Source organism: Eutrema salsugineum, unplaced genomic scaffold (assembly GCF_000478725.1).
Source record: "Eutrema salsugineum unplaced genomic scaffold, Eutsalg1_0 scaffold_10, whole genome shotgun sequence".
NCBI classification, from domain to species: Eukaryota; Viridiplantae; Streptophyta; class Magnoliopsida; order Brassicales; family Brassicaceae; genus Eutrema; species Eutrema salsugineum.
In genome coordinates this window covers 1,037,065-1,050,167 of record NW_006256908.1, presented here as the reverse complement: position 1 = coordinate 1,050,167, position 13,103 = coordinate 1,037,065, and the positions used below count along the sequence as shown (strand labels likewise).

At 41.5% G+C, this 13,103-nt stretch overlaps 1 non-coding gene and 1 pseudogene across 1 annotated transcript; both read left to right on the top strand.

The window, feature by feature from the left end:
• Nucleotides 1-5,875: 5,875 nt before the first annotated feature.
• LOC112090243 lies at nucleotides 5,876-10,288 on the top strand (annotated as a pseudogene).
• Nucleotides 10,289-12,613: 2,325 nt separating this feature from the next.
• On the top strand, nucleotides 12,614-12,719 carry LOC112081725. Its single transcript, XR_002896647.1, has one exon. It is a non-coding gene; the product is annotated as a small nucleolar RNA R71 (small nucleolar RNA).
• The last annotated feature ends 384 nt before the right edge of the window (nucleotides 12,720-13,103 follow it).

Below are 13,103 nucleotides of genomic sequence, written 5' to 3'. Positions count from 1 at the left end.
CAATGCACTCTCTTCATGCTCTAATAAGCTATCATTGATGATCACTGGATATGTGGAGTTTAAACCCAAGAAGGCATACCTGAGCCCTGTTGGTAGAGGCTTGAGCTCAACAGGGGGTGCATCAGCCTCATTCCAATCTGCATCGAAGCTGCTTTGGCTAGTGTCTGATCCTTTGATAGCCAAGACCTGAGAGCCACTTTGTTCCAGTTCCAAAAACCTTGTCTCAGGACCAAGTTCTCTAGCATTGTCGAAATACAACTTGTACCCTTCACTTTCTTCTGCTAAGAGCCCATGGTCTCTTTGTTCTTGGGTTAAGGCAGCTTGAAGAGGGTCCTCAGTATTCAGTTCTTCAAGCAACTCATCAGCCAACTGACCCATTGATAGCAGGAATTTTTCAATCCTTGATCAATTCCTCAACTACTCATGTCATTGTAGCACTTGAGGTATCAATCCAAATGGAGAGATTCTAGACACTAGAACTATGAGGAGCTATCTTAATTCAAGTCTAACAAGCAGATGAGTTGGTAACAAGGTGATCTAAAACATAAAACAAACAAAAAACAAGCAGTAATTTAAGAACAAGCAACAAGACAACAAAACAAAGACCCAGATTCAAAACAAAGAGAAAGCTAAACCTCTAGATGTGATCATTGATTAGGGTGCTTTAGAGATTTATTCATGATGCTAAGAACAATAATGCAATGCAAGTTACTCTTTAGTCTAGACTTCAAAAGCAGATTAATTCATTCCCATGACAATAATCTCTTTGTAAATCACTTAATCAAGATTAATTCACCTTAAGCAAGATCAAGCAATCAACAAGCATAAAGTATCAAGTCTAATAATGACCAAACGGTTTCTATTTCAAAGAGACCGAATCTTACACAGAAAGCAGCAACAAGCAATCACATGATCTCAAAACCAATTAACTTAGAACTCAAATCTAGACTAATCCTCTCATGAAGGCACTAATCTCTACACTAATCCACTTTCAAACCAAATCATCATTTGTGAAATATGAATCAGTGAGCATTAATAAACAGTTCTAATATGTCATTCATGCATTTAACAAATCATTCCCATGATGAAAAAGGCATAAACCCTTAGCTTAGCTCATTCAGACATTTCATCAAACACCTTGTGGGTGGAGAAATGACTAAGGTCTAGATCAGAGTGATGTGCAAAGATCTAGCATTAAGAGCAGCTAACTAAGGAAAGGAAATGAAGATCTAGAACCTAAACATCATAAACTGATCATCTAAGCACCCTAATCTACACACCTAGAAGCTTAAAAGATAACTACTCACTAATCATGATTAACACACCATTTCCTTTGCAAGAGGTGATGTTAATCATGATTAGAAGTTGAGATCAGATGATGAAATGATAAGAAACAGCTTTAAGATAATGAAATCTCTTAGATATCTCTTAATCACGTCGGTTTTACACAGATAAGGAAAGAGAAACCAAAGAGAAACTAATATAAAGGATAAGATAATGGATAACTAGGGTTTTAGTCTCTAAAAACTATTTATATAAAAGGGTGTGGGCCGGGTCAGCCCAGGACAAACTGGGTACTGACCCGCCCTTTCTGAGTTGCTGGAGCCACCCCTCGCCATCTGAAGAAGTCTCACACCAAGGGCCTACACCAGGGGGTCATGTGCTGGGTTGAAACTTTGATGAACACTTGAAGAACATGCATGAGACTTGGCCTTTGATCCGGTTAAAGCTTTGAAACGTGAAGTGGATTTGTTTGTGATCTGGGTTGGAGAGATGAGGACCTCGGCATGACATGCCGAGGGGCTTGGTACCCGAGGTTTGTGAAACATAGGACGTCGGCATAACATGCTGAAGGGTTCACACCAAGGTCTGCTTCAACACTTAGTCGTTTTGGGATCATTTTGGTGATCAAGGGAGCCTTGGTGTTGAAAGACCGAAGTCCTACCTCGAGGTATAGTCTCAAAGCTTCGTAAACATGCCTCCTCAGCATACATGCCGAGGTATTCACGCCGAGGTAGGACACAACACTTAGCTTACAGTCGCATCTCTTAAAACCCGAATTGACCAGCTTCTCTTCTGTTCAGTGTAACTTTCAGCTCATAACTCCAAATTGCCTAAAACCAGTTCCATGAGAAATATAACTCATTCATCTCAATCTTTGGTGAAGAAACTATCGGCGCTTGGGAAGTGGAAGGCTTCTAGAGGGCTCATCTTCGCAGTGCATTTAGACGATCAGAGAGAGGCGTCTAGACATGTGTCCATTCCGGAAACGTTAACTTCTTGCTCATAGATCCGAATAGGATGATCTCGGACGTTCTGGAACGAGGACGCAAATATCTCTGATTCTCATGAAGGCCTCGTAAACCGAATCGGCCTGGAAGTGCGCCGTCCTTCGCATTCTTCGGAGCTCATCGGGTCGGTCCAAGACGGCAGCGAGACAGGGGTTTCTTCCGACGAGCTCAACTTTCTGCTCACGCATCCGAATTCCATTATTCCACTTGCTATAGAACCATTATTCAATCGTCTCCAACTTTGATGAATCCCCCAACAGCTGAATCGGACCGGAAGGTTCCCCGGACAGGCGATCATTCAGGAGTATCGGATTGCTCCGGAATGGATGCGAGAGAGGTCTGTCTTCCGATTATCATATCTTTCAGCTCCGTTGTCCAAATGCTTTGATTCCAACTGTTCTAAACTCTTGACTCAATTAGCTCCAACTTTTACTTCGACAGCTGAATCGGCCGACAAAACCTTCCGGTAACGTGATTTCCGAGATATATCTGCACTCGAGATTTTTGGCCGAGAAACTTAACCGCGGCACGTGTTTTTGGCCGAGAAAGCTACCCGCGGGAAGGATTTTGGCCGAGGATGTACGACCTTCAGTACACCATTTTGCCGAGAAACCCAAAATTGCTCCTTTTCACCATTTTTGATCATTCCAACTCCATTTCTTCATCTGAATCACATCATCCACTCCAAATTGGCTCCAAAAGCACCTGTTTAACACTCCAAAACATGCAAAACTCTCTTGGACCTAATGTAATCTCCTAAGTCCTAAAACAATGCCTAAAGACCTAAAATGCATGCAAATGAGACATGATTTGGACTAGAATATGTACATTAAATGATGCAATTTATGAATATATCAACTCCCCCACACTTATCCTTTGCTTGTCCTCAAGCAAAAAGAACAAATGAGAGAGAGAGGTTGAATGCATTGGGAGTTCATATTTACTTTTAGAGAGAAGTGATCACAATGAGAATTCAAGTTCATGCTCAATTATGCAATGCAAAGCCATACTCAGATATATATCAACTCAACAAGGAATCTCCACAAGTTCTCCTCTCTCTCAACTCTTTCACATTCATTAAGGTTTTATCAAGTGAATCAAATGATGCAATGTTTAAACAAGTTGGCTTGGCTAGGGAGAGGCTATGAGATTAAAAGGATCTCATCAGTGTTCAAGCGGGTTTAATGCAGCAAAAGGATCTCTCTATGAATGATCAAACTTTGGCAGAATGCTAAAGGTAAAAAGCAACCTATGCATACATGGGCAAAGACTCATCACACCCCACACTCTACTCAAAGCTTTCTCACTGCTCACTCTCTCAAGAACCTCACTTTTCACACTCATTTTCCTCTCACTAGGGGACTTACTTTTCATTTTCACTCTCAAGTCTTGGGGTTCAAACTTTACACAGCTCTTTTTCTATTTTGCAACCTCTAGCCTCTTTTTCTTTCTTTTCAAAACATTAGAGCTCTTTGGCTTCTTTTCTTTTCCTTTTACTTAGAGGCTAGACTCTTTCTTTTCAAGACACCAGAGCTCACTTTCTTTAACTCAAAACTCCAAGACTCATTTCTTTTTCTTTCATTCCCCTAGCTATTTCCACTTTCTCTTTTCCACTCATCTCACCTTTTTCCACTCACCAACAAGTCTTTTCCCCCACACTTATTCCTCGCCAACACTCTCAGTTCCTCAATATTGGAACACAGCACTCAATGAGACCTGCCCTTGTCGCTCTAAACCTAACACTTTCTGCTAAGTTTGATCCAAGGTGACCTTACAATTCACACACAAACATTGGCTTGAAAGAAGGATGGGTTCAAGGTGAGGGAACTGATCCATGATGTGGATTCAGCTACTTGAGCTAAGGAAAAAGGGCGGTAAAAACAATGGTTCTAGCTCAAGTATGTATGTCGGTATCCACAAGCTTATTCAAACAATGCATCACAAGATATTTTCAAGTCAAGTTCAAGGTTCTCATTTAATTAGAGTTGAGTTCAATTCAAACTTGCTTCTCAGATTCAGATCGTTTCAGACTTTGCAAGCACAGAAAAAGATTCACAAGCATATTCAGTTCAAGTTCTCAAAGTTATGTACTCTCTAGAAAACCTATCATTACTCCCAGCAAGATGTAACCTATATGATGCAACTAGACTCGATCCTAAAAAATGTGAATGCAACTAGAATGAACATTTTTTGTGAAAATTTTCTGATTAGATGCAACTACATGAGACTCAAGACTCAAAGTGGAAAATAAGATCAAAGAAAACATGATTAGTAAACACTAAACTCCTCCCCCACACTTAAATAACACAGTCCTCTGTGTTATAAAAGCATAAGAGAGAAGTGAAAGGCAAAAGCAAGAAAAATGCAAAATGAAAAATTAAGAACTAGATGCATATGTACAATGATGTGTGCATGGAAAGCATGGAGAGCTTGGAGCATGGAACTAAACCGCAGCTTGAACCCGTGGAGCTTGGAGCTGAAGATGATGAAGCATTGAGCGTCCCCAATGGTCCCATGACAAGGTCTAGAGCAAAAGAGTTCAATAAAGTCATCAACAACCATCTACTTACCATTCAGGCCAGCCTTAGAAGTGAAGCTTGTCCAGCCACATTGGTTGTGATTCAAGCCGTCTAAGCGATGACAATGGAGGTGTGTGGACTTGTGCTCTTTTTCCCTCCTCTTGGTTTTGTCCCAATGGGTTTTCCAAGAGAGGTTTTTAACGAGGCTTGGCCACATACTTCTTACCTCAGCCCATTGTCATCATTCGGCCCTCTTCTCTTCTTGTTTCAATTTGAATTTCGTTAGTGTTATTTCTATCTTCTTTCTATTCAAACTTGGTCTTTATGTGCATGAATTTTCGAGGCATGTCTCTTAAATTCTATGCTTGACCGAAATGACTCTTCTCCTTCTTCCCCCTTCTCTTTATATTCTGTACTTGACTCTTCATTCGATTTTCATCAAACTTCTTATTTCTAAAACTCTCTCTAGTTGTTTGATCCGAATAGTGTGTAATATCTATTCAACTTGATTCTTCTCTTGGTGTGTAATATCCTAGAAGAATTAAGCATCGAAAGTCTAAGGAACATCCGCAATCCTTAGAAGTTTCACTTCACCCCATCATTCAGATCATTCACCAAACCAAATCATCACTTCCGCATCACCAATTCAATCACATCATCACGATCAGGAGTCTATCAGGTGGTATCAGAGCTGCTTCGTGCAGGTTGTGTCGATCTGAATCAAAAAGATTTCGTTTGTGACTTTTCATTATCAATCAAAACGTTTTTGAGAAAACTGTGTTATTATCTGTTTCCGAGCACCAGGTTGTTAGAATTGTTTAAAATCGAATACTGATCCAAAAATCGTGAAACCAGTTGTGTTTGAACCTAGATTGAGTCTAGTTTCTGTTAAAATTAAACTCGGAATTTTTAGATGTGTTTTGATATTTTTCCCGAGTCGATTTCTCTGAACAGTCGCTAGTAGGTTCTTGTGGTAGTTGAAGAGTTATTCCTTTGTTTGATCCATTGTGTTGCGATTTCTTCCAAAGAACACTTGACTGGGGTTCTTTTGTGTTGATTTTCAGGATGGTAACGCCACCATTGGAAGAAGATGAAAGAGGAAGCAATAGCGTCAACCAAAAGCAAATGAATGAGACTATCGCAACCGAGGTAGCCAGATTAGTGGCTCAGCAGTTAGAGGCCTTTAAACTTGATCAGGAAAATTCGAGAAGAGCACGTAAGGAACGTGATAAGAAAAGTCAAGCAGATGCTAGCCATCACTCCGACTACTACAGTCATTCTTCTAAGACAAGTAGTCACCGACGAAGAAGAAGTGCTAGAGATGAGCGAGTGATTCCTAGGGATAATCTAGCTGGAGTGAAAGTTCATATTCCTTCTTTCCAAGGCAGCAACGACCCTGAGGAGTATCTTGAATGGGAAAAGAAGATGGAACTCGTCTTCAATTGTCATGAGTACACTGAAGAGAACAAATTCAAAGTTGCACCTACCGAGTTCACCGGGTATGCACTAAGTTGGTGGGATCAGCTAACTCTCACTAGGAAGCGTGTAGGAGATTTTCCAGTAGAGACTTGGAATCAGATGAAGCATCTTATGAGGAAAAGATTCGTGCCAAGTCACTATCATAGAGAGCTTCACCATCGGCTGAGAAACTTGGTACAAGGCAATAGGACCGTTGAAGAGTATTTCAAGGAGATGGAAACTTTGTTAATAAGAGCTGATATTCAAGAAGATCCAGAAGCCGCCATGTCTAGATTCATGGGAGGATTAAACCGAGATATTGCTGACAAATTGGAGGTTCAAAATTATGAGGAGCTAGAGGAAATGATGCACAAGGCAATTATGTTCGAAAAACAACTTAAAAGGAGAAGCTCCAAGTCGAGTTTTGTTCCGGAAAAATCTAGCTATCACCGAGAAGTGAAGTCTGGAACTTCAAGAGATTACAAGCCGTTTGTCAAGCCCAAGGTTGAGAGTGTGGATCTTAAAGGAAAAAGTACTAACGTTGCACCAAGGACAAGAGACATTAAGTGCTTTAAGTGTCACGGCATTGGACATTATTCTAGTGAATGCTCCAACAAGAGGGTTATGATCATCATGGCAAATGGGGAAGTTGAATCTGAAGATGAGAAGCCTAAGGAAAGACAACTTGAGGATGAATCATCGGAGGAAGAGTATGAATCAGCCGCTAAAGGACAAATGATGGTGGGAGTCGCCATGAGAGCTTTGAGTGTCATCACAAAATCTGATGAGCAAGAACAAAGAGAGAACTTGTTCCATACAAGGTGTCTGGTTAACGATAAGATTTGCAGCGTGATCATTGACGGTGGAAGCTGTACAAACGTTGCTAGCGAGACTATGGTTGCGAGACTTGGGTTGCAAGTAATCAAGCATCCGAAACCATACAAGCTGCAGTGGCTGAATGAAAATGGCGAAATGGCTGTGGATAATCAAGTCAAGGTACCTCTATCAATTGGAAAATATGAGGATGAGGTCTTATGTGATATTTTGCCAATGGAAGCTAGCCATATACTGTTGGGAAGACCATGGCAATCGGATAGGCAGGTTATGCATGATGGTTTCACGAATCGGCATAAGTTTGAGTTCAAAGGAATAAAAACCGTGTTGCTACCTATGACCCCTCATGAGGTTTACCAGGATCAGTTGGTCATGAAGATGGGTAGAAAGAAAGCTATCAAACCATCTAACCTTGCTATTGTGCCGAATATCCCAAAGGGAAGTGATCTCCATAAACCGAACTTACTTTTTGTTTATAAAGAAACGCTTATGAGTATCACTAACCCTGAGCAGGAAATCCCTAGCACTCTTAAACATGTATTACAGGAATATAGGGATGTGTTTCCTGAGGAGAATCCGGAGGGATTACCACCCATTAGAGGCATAGAACATCAAATCGATTTTATCCCGGGAGCCTCATTGCCAAACAAACCAGCTTATAGAACTAATCCCGTGGAGACTAAGGAACTAGAAAAGCAAGTCACGGAACTCATGAAGAAAGGAAACATCCGTGAAAGCATGAGTCCATGTGCTGTGCTCGTACTACTAGTACCTAAAAAGGACGGAAGCTGGAGGATGTGCGTCGATTGCAGAGCCATCAATAATATAACGGTTAAGTATCGCCATCCCATACCTAGATTAGATGATATGCTTGATGAGTTACATGGGTCTTGCATCTTTTCTAAGGTTGACTTAAAAAGCGGGTATCATCAGATTAGGATGAAGGAAGGGGATGAGTGGAAAACCGCATTTAAAACTAAGCAAGGGTTGTATGAATGGTTAGTGATGCCATTCGGGCTTACAAATGCACCTAGTACATTCATGCGATTAATGAACCATGTTCTTAGAGCATACATAGGGCATTTTGTGGTTGTTTACTTTGATGACATCTTAGTTTATAGCAAAAACTTAGAAGATCATGTTCAGCATTTGCGTAAGGTGTTAGATGTGCTTAGGACGGAGAAACTCTATGCCAACATGAACAAGTGTACTTTTGGAACGGATAACTTGGTCTTCCTAGGTTTTGTTGTTAGTGCAGATGGTGTTAAAGTGGATGAAGAGAAGGTAAAAGCAATTAAAGAATGGCCTAGTCCAACCTCCGTAGGAGAAGTGAGGAGCTTTCATGGACTTGCGGGATTTTACCGAAGATTCGTTAAGGACTTTAGCACCTTGGCTGCTCCGCTTACTGAAGTTATCAAGAAGGACGCTGGATTTAAGTGGGAAACGGCTCAAGAAGAAGCATTTCAAACCTTGAAAGAGAAACTTACTCAGGCTCCTATCCTTTCCCTACCTGATTTTGTTAAAACTTTTGAAATCGAATGTGATGCATCGGGTGTTGGTATTGGTGCTGTGTTGATGCAGGACAAGAAGCCTATAGCTTATTTCATTGAAAAGCTAGGAGGAGCGACACTTAACTATCCAACCTACGACAAGGAACTCTACGCTTTGGTGAGGGCTTTACAAACGTGGCAACACTATCTCTGGCCAAAGGAGTTCGTGATCCACACCGACCATGAGTCTCTAAAACATCTCAAGGGACAACAAAAGCTTAACAGGAGGCATGCTCGGTGGGTAGAGTTCATTGAGACATTTCCCTATGTCATCAAATACAAAAAAGGTAAGGACGATGTCGTGGCCGACGCATTGTCCCGGAGGGAAGCACACGGTGGAGGATTAATGGGACACTTTGGTGTGTCTAAAACTTTACAAGTCATGCAAGATCACTTTCATTGGCCACATATGAGGCGAGATGTTGAGAAAATGTGTGAGAAATGTTCAACTTGTAAACAAGCGAAAGCTAAGTCGCAACCCCACGGTTTGTATACTCCTCTCCCTATTCCTTTGCATCCTTGGAATGACATTTCAATGGACTTTGTAGTAGGATTGCCTAGAACTAGAACGGGTAAGGATACAATCTTTGTGGTGGTGGATAGATTCTCTAAGATGGCGCATTTCATTCCATGTCATAAAACCGATGATGCTAAGCATGTAGCCGAACTGTTCTTTAGGGAAGTTATACGTCTACATGGCATGCCTAGGACCATCGTATCTGATAGAGACACCAAGTTTCTTAGCTATTTTTGGAAAACGCTTTGGTCTAAGCTAGGAACTAAGTTGTTATTCTCCACTACTTGCCACCCCCAAACTGATGGTCAAACCGAGATAGTTAATAGAACCCTATCCACACTTTTGCTTGTGTTGATCAAGAAGAACCTAAAGGCTTGGGAAGATTGTTAACCACATGTAGAATTCGCTTATAATCATTCCATACATTCTGCTTCTAAATTGTCACCATTTCAAATTGTTTATGGGTTTAATCCCACCACTCCTTTGGATTTGATGCCTTTGCCTCTGAGTGAAAGGAGTAGTACAGATGGAAAAAAGAAAGCAGAGTTGGTTCAGCGAATCCATGAGGCGGCAAGGAAGAATATAGAGGACAAGACAAAACAATATGCCAAGTATGCTAACAAGGGCCGCAAGGAACTTATCTTCAAGGAAGGAGACTTAGTTTGGATTCCTCTCCGGAAAGACCGTTTTCCCAATGAAAGAAAGTCTAAACTAATGCCAAGAATGGATGGACCTTTTAAAGTGCTTCAAAGGATAAACAATAACGCCTACATACTGGATTTGCAAGGTAAGTATAACGTGAGTAATACTTTCAACATTATTGATCTTGTTCCTTTTATTGCAGATGAGTTGGATTTGAGGACAAATCCTTTTCAAGTGGGAGAGCCTGATGTGAGCATGGAAAGCATGGAGAGCTTGGAGCATGGAACTAAACCGCAGCTTGAACCCATGGAGCTTGGAGCTGAAGATGATGAAGCATTGGGCGTCCCCAATGGTCCCATGACAAGGTCTAGAGCAAAAGAGTTCAATAAAGTCATCAACAACCTTCTACTTACCATTCAGGCCAGCCTTAGAAGTGAAGCTTGTCCAGCCACATTGGTTGTGATTCAAGCCGTCTAAGCGATGACAATGGAGGTGTGTGGACTTGTGCTCTTTTTCCCTCCTCTTGGTTTTGTCCCAATGGGTTTTCCAAGAGAGGTTTTTAACGAGGCTTGGCCACATACTTCTTACCTCAGCCCATTGTCATCATTCGGCCCTCTTCTCTTCTTGTTTCAATTTGAATTTCCTTAGTGTTATTTCTATCTTCTTTCTATTCAAACTTGGTCTTTATGTGCATGAATTTTCGAGGCATGTCTCTTAAATTCTATGCTTGACCGAAATGACTCTTCTCCTTCTTCCCCCTTCTCTTTATATTCTGTACTTGACTCTTCATTCGATTTTCATCAAACTTCTTATTTCTAAAACTCTCTCTAGTTGTTTGATCCGAATAGTGTGTAATATCTATTCAACTTGATTCTTCTCCTGGTGTGTAATATCCTAGAAGAATTAAGCATCGAAAGTCAAAGGAACATCCGCAATCCTTAGAAGTTTCACTTCACCCCATCGTTCAGATCATTCACCAAACCAAATCATCACTTTCGCATCACCAATTCAACCACACGAAGAGCATCAAGGGGCAGGACTCATTCATCACGATCAGGAGTCTATCATACAATGAGTTTGGAGAGTTACCAGACTTGTTCATGATGGAATGGAGGCATTGGACATGGAGGAGGATGCTGGTGCTTTGAACCCTCTGCTTGGACTCAAGTCTCTCAAGCGTCCCTTTTTGTTCATGCTCGTTCAGGGACCCCTCTGCCTAGCCATGCCGAGGCTTCTATACCGAGGTGGACAAGTTTCTGTGTAAGTGGCAGGGGCACCTCGGTATTAGCTCAAGAACACCTCGGCTTTGGCTCTCCAAGGCTTCTCACAGCACTTTATTCCGTGAAGATCAAACATGAGACCTCGGTAATGATCATCTCGAGGTGCTTGGCCGAGGTCTTAGGTTCACTGCTCCTTTGAATCATAAGGCCGCCACCTTTAAGCTCCTCTCTGCACTTGTTCCTTCAAACCATTGAGCAAGAACGCTTTCTAGAACCTGAGATCACTTAGCAAACCCATCAAAACGTTCTGAAAATACTAAAGAAAAGATTAAAAAGACTATATACAAGGATAAGCTTGGGGTGTCTCCCAAGAGCACTTTGTTTAAAGTCACTAAGTTTGACTTTGTAAAACATTTCTTAATGAGGGAGAGGAGGAGCTTTGATGCTCCTTGTCATGTCCATGAATTCAAGCATGAGGTCCTTGTTCATCAGCTCTTGGACACCACCAGATCCCTTGTCTATGAGTTCTTGTGTGAGGATAGCTCTGACTTTGGCAAATGGTCTTGATCTTCCATTGCCTTTAACTCTGTATTCCACAGCTCCACCATCAAACTTCCATGGAGTGAGAGTTAAGACTTGAGAAGAAGACCCAAGAGTGAATGGTTTAATGCGTTTTGGGCTCTTGTCTTTGTACTCTGAACCATTGCCTTTATTGTTGCTGATCTCTTTCTCACCTGGTGTAGGAGGTGGAGATTCCAAGCAATCCTCATTATCACTAAAGAACTTCTCACCATCAATGAACTCAAGATCAAGCTCTCTTTGGTGTTCTTTCTTTTTCTCACAAGCAGCAAAAGGCTGATCCTTCTCTTTCATTCCACAAGTCCCCATATACGTCATCTCAAAGTTTTGAAACTCATCACAGAGACTTAGAGACACATAAGCTGGCGGTTCAATAGCTTTTTCTTCTTTCTGAAGCTGTTGTTCGGCCTTCTCTTCAGCAGTAATCTGAACTTTGTCTCTAGAAGCTCCATGGATGTCTTTTATAGCGAAAACTTCAGTTCCAAGGGTCACCTCTCCACTGAGTTGCTCAATGTCCTCATTGTCTTGTGAAGAAAGACCTCTAAGAGCAATGTCTTCTTGTGGACTAAAGAGTACACGTTCTATCTCCTTTACAGCAGCTTCATGATCTTTGCTCTCCATGTGATTCACTTGAGAGGTTAAACTCTCTATTTTGTTGTGGAGATCATTGTATGAACGCTTTACTCTTGTTGTGAGCTCATCTTGTCCCTTCAGAAGTTGTTGGAACATGCTGTTCAGCTCCATTTCTTGAGTCTTTGAAGCAGCTTGCCCTTGTGGAACAGACTCTTGCTGAAAACGAAGCTCCACCTCAGTTTTACCATCTTGACAATCTTCAGTATCAAGCTCTTTGTATCTTTCATTGCTCTTGGCCAAATTCTCAACAAGTAGCTCTCCTTGTTCTATGGTAAGAGTTGCAAAACGCCCATTGCTAGCTGTATCCAATGTCCATTTATGCTCTCTTTCAACTCCCCAATAGAAGATACTAAGGATAGCTTCTTGTTGGAACCCATGATGGGGACAATCTCTAGTGTAGCCTTTAAGTCTCTCCCATGCTTCATCAAAGGTCTCATGGATTCTTTGTTTGAAGCCCAAGATGTCTTTCCTAGCTTGGATAGTCCTTTGTATTGGATAAAACCTTTGGAGAAAGATCAACTTGCAATCATCCCAAGAATTTACCAAGTGGGATGGTAATGTTCTCTCCCATTTGCTTGCCTTTTCTCCAAGTGAAAATGGGAACAAGATCAGCTTGATACTGTCGTGGGGCACTCCTCCAGTCCTAAATGTCTCACACAACCTCTCAAAGCAATCCAAATGATCATATGGATTCTCCATGCCTGACCCCAAGAACTTAGTTTCTTGAATCAACCTAACCAAGCTTGCTTTGATCTCATAGGCCGCAGCTTCAATTGGAGGAGGATGGATTCCATACCTCTTTCCATGACAACAAGGAGTGTCACAGCTTCCAACTGTTGGCGTTTTCTTTGGAGCTTGGG